General features: G+C 39.3%; 1 pseudogene; it reads right to left on the bottom strand.

The window, feature by feature from the left end:
• Positions 1–374: 374 nt before the first annotated feature.
• LOC143683235 (DNA-directed RNA polymerase III subunit RPC9 pseudogene) lies at positions 375–600 on the bottom strand (annotated as a pseudogene).
• Between the last annotated feature and the right edge of the window lie 3,795 nt (positions 601–4,395).

Genomic DNA, 4,395 nt, shown 5'->3' with positions numbered 1-4,395 from the left:
AGCTTCATGAAACAAGAAGCCTGGAGAGAAAGCTAGCAGATGTCACCATGTACCTTTCCAGATACATGTGCCTTTCCAGTTTAGAGAGAAACCCTGAATGTCATTGCCTCCTTGAACCAAAGTATCTTTCCCTGGATGCCTTAGATTGGACATTTCTATAGCCTTGCTTTAATTGGGACATTTTCACAGCCTTAGAACTATAAACTTGGAACTTATTAAAAAACCACCTTTAAAAGCCATTCCATTTCTGGTATATTGCATTCCATCAGCAAGCAAACTAGAATAGGTAAATTCAAATAAACAATCCTACTGAAGGTTCTGGAAATGGCTGCTGTGCCTTTCAGCTCTGTGAGACACTGGCCAGCTGTGCTCTTCTATCCTGGGTCCTCTTCGACCATTGCCACATCATCAATATTTTTCTTCTGCTTATCTTCTGGCCCCACAGACGGAATGCTTGTGACTGTGTGGAGGAGAGCCTCCATCTGTTCCTCTGTGAGCCACTCCTCACTCTTCTACCCCCAGCTGGATCTCAGCAGAAGTCATAGGCCTTTGATTCAGCAGCGGAAGCTTTTCAGCTTTGGCCAACTTGTGGCTTTGCATTGCTGTGAGAAATCCTTTGACAATCTCAGGGCTCTAGTGCCTGCAAGGTGTCTTTGATATATATTTTAATGTACTTCCATGTTGTCTTCACTTTATCGCCTCTGCACACCACAGGACAAGCAGCCTCACATGGCACCACTGCCGCTGTTTCCATTGTCCACTCTCTCATTGTGGTTTTAATTTGAATTTCCCTAATGACTAATAATATTGAACTTCTTTTCATGTGCATATTTCCCTTCCATAGATACTTCTTTGTGAAGTATCTATTGAAGCCTTTTGCCCATTAAAAAGCATTGAATTGTTTATTTTTTAAATAAGTTTTGAAAGTTCTTTATGTATTCTAGATACAAGTACTTTGTTATAAATGTTGTTTGCAAATGTCTTTTTCCTCATTCTGGAATTTGTCTTTCTGTTCGCTTAATAGTGCCTTTCACAGAGCAAAACTAAAATTTTGATGATGTCATATCAAAAATCTTTTTGTCTACTCCAGGTCATGGACTGTGAGTGTTAAGTTTATGTGTCAATTTGGCCAGGTTTTGGTGTCCAGTTATTTGGTCAAGCAAGCGCTGCTCTGATTGTCACTGTGAGTATATTTTATGGACTGAAACTGTCAGTAAGCTGATTGCATCTATGACTGATTACATCTACAATCAACTAAGGAGATTGCCTTCAACAAGGAGAGAAGTCTCATACAATCAGTTGAAGGCTTTAAAAGGAGAAGTGATGATTTCAGCAGTCAGAAAAGAGAATTTCCATCTCTACCCTAGCCAGCTAGCTTCTCCTGGGGAATCCATTGAAAACTTCCATCGGAGTTCCCAGTTTGCAGCCTGCTCTGTGGAATTTGAACTTGCTCATCCCCACAGTCATGTGAGACAATTTTCATGAAAATATCATTTTATAATATATTTTCTGGTATTGTATCCAGTCAGTTCTGTTTTCTTAGAGAACTCTGGCTAATGCATGGAGATTTTCTCTGTGTATTTCCAAAAGTTTTGTATTTTCACATTTCACATGAATGTCTGTGATCCACATGGAGTTAATTTTTATATAAAGTGTGAGGTTTAGGTTGAGGTTCTTTTTTCTTGCTTGTAGATGTCTAATTGTTCCAAAACCATTTATTGAAAAGATTTTCCTTTCTCCACTGAATTGCCTTTGTTCCTTTGTAAAAAACTCATTGGCTGTATTTGTGAGGATCTATTCCTAGATGTTTATTCTGTATCATTCAGCCATGTGTCTACCCCTTTGCCAGTAACACACTGTCTTTATTATTGTCAGTTTGTTGTAAGTCTTTTTTTCCTTATTTCTTACTCATGAGTCCATACCCTGGTTAAAGGGAGCATCAGCCACAAGATTTTCACAATCACACGATCACACTGTAAAAGCTATATAGTTATACAATCGTCTTCAAGAATCAAGGCTATGTACTTCCCTGCAGCCACTCCAATACACCATAAACTAAACAGGGATATTTATATAATTCATAAGAATGACCTCTAGCATAACCTCTCAACTCTGTTTGAAATCTCTCAGCCACTGAAATTTTATTTCATTTTGTCTCATTTCTCTCTTCTCCATTTTAGTCAAGAAGGCTTTCTCAATCCCATGATGCTGGGTCTCAGCTCATCCTGGGAGTTTTGTCTCATGTTGCCAGGGAGATTTATATAGGGGGGAGGGCAGTAAGTTTACCTGCTGAATTGGCTTAGAGAGAGAGGCCACATCTGAGCAACAAAAGAGGTTCTCTGGGGGTGACTCTTAGGCCTGGTTTTAAGTAGGCTTAGTCTACCCTTTTCAGGAATAAGTTTCATAGGGGCAAACCCCAAGATCAAGGACTCAGCCTATTAATCGGTTATCCCTACTGTTTGGGAGAGTATCAAGAATTCCTCAGATGGGGAAGTTTAATATTTCCTCCTTTCTTCCCATTCCCCCAAGGGGACTTTAAAAATCCTTTTTTATTCTCTGCTCAAATTACTCTGGGATGTGTGAGGGCATCACACAAACCTGGACAAAAAAACAAGATCTCACTCCCTATTCAAGATTGCATATAATTATGGTGTTCTAATAAACTGATCATACATGTTACATTAGACAATGTGCTACCAAAAACATAAATTTTGCACAGAATAAACATCTCTTCCCTTCATCACACACAGAAGTTGAAGTTTTAAAATACAGACCATATCAACCTTTACCCTGTATTCTGATTTACCGTATTTCTATCATTCATATCTCTAGCTGAAGTTTGATCACTTTTTCAACTTTTTAAACAGTTGCTGTCTGGGGTACTGCTGACTTTCATAGCTTCAGAGCTTTAACTCCGAGTCTCGAGTGTCACACAAATCCCGAAGTTCCAGGGAATGATCTAGCTCAGCATCTCAGGATTTAGAAATAATTGTTACAAGTCCAGAAAAGATGTGACTGCTGTAAGAGCTTACACTCTAGGACCCTTTACAATAGGCCTCAACCTGATAACCCATGCCCTCACCTTCAGTTGTATAATATACAAATATATTTGGTATGTATGTTATAGTTAGAGTGAGGCATGATCATATTTATCTTTTTGTTTCTGACATTTCGTTCAACATACAGTTGGTTCATTCACCTAGTCGCATGCCTCCCAAGTACATGTCTTCTTGTAACTCCTAAGTAGTCTAGTATGTATACACCACAGTTCCCTCTTCCATTCCTTAGTTGATGCACCCTCAGGCCACCTCCATCCATTGTAAATCACAAACACTGTGGCCATAAACACCAGCGTGCCAATGCCCATTCCTGCCCCCACACTCAGCTCCTCCAGGTATATATTGAGCAATGGGATTTCGGGATCACACGGCAACCCCATCCCTAGCCTTTGTGCAGCCACCACACGGCCCCCCAGAGGGCTGCACCACTCTGCTTGCCTATTGACAGCGAAAAGGTACATCTCTTTCTCTGCATTTTCTCCAGCACTTGTACCTCTCTGTTCATTTTTAAACAGTTTTATTCTCACATCATACAATCTAACCTAAGTAATAAATCAATGGTTCCTGGTATAATCACATAGCCATGCCTTCACCACCACAATCTGTATGAAAACATTTCCTTATTCTTGCCCATAACCCCCCCCCCTTATTGAATTTAGTTTTGGCATAATGTCTTTGTTATATTCAATGGATGCATATTACAATGTTATTGTTAACTATAAACCCTTGTTTGCATTGATTATTTTTTCCTATATACCATCCCATTTTCGAAACCTTGCCATGTTGACATTCATTTGTTCTCCCTTATGCAAAAACATTCATGTATTTGTACATGTAATCACCATCAATGTTCACTCTAGGCATTGCTAAGTTATACCGTCTCATTCTTTAACCTGAATCTTTCCTTTTAGTGTCACACGTGCCTCCAGCCCTTCTCCCTCGACCATACTCACAGTCAGCTTTGGTGTATTTACACTATTGTGCTACCATCAGATGATATTGTGCTATCCATTTCTGGATCTTTACAATCAGTCCTGTTGCACAATCTGCACTCCTTCAGCACCAAATGCCCAATCTCTGTCCTCTTTCTATCTCCTGATATAACCTGTGTTCTTAATTTTAACTCTCAAAATTCATTCATTAAATATTAGTTTATATTAGTGAGACCATGTAGTATTTGTCCTTTTGTTTCTGGCTAACTTCACTCAGCATAATGTTTTCAAGGTTGTTGGATGCCTCATGACTTGAATCTGTCTTACAGCTACATAATATTCCATTGTATGTATATACCACAGCTTGTTTAGCCACTCATCCATTGATGGACATTTGGGCTATT

The sequence above is a fragment of the Tamandua tetradactyla genome, chromosome 5, assembly GCF_023851605.1.
Source record: "Tamandua tetradactyla isolate mTamTet1 chromosome 5, mTamTet1.pri, whole genome shotgun sequence".
Taxonomy (NCBI): Eukaryota; Metazoa; Chordata; class Mammalia; order Pilosa; family Myrmecophagidae; genus Tamandua; species Tamandua tetradactyla.
This window is presented reverse-complemented; position numbering and strand designations above follow the sequence as displayed.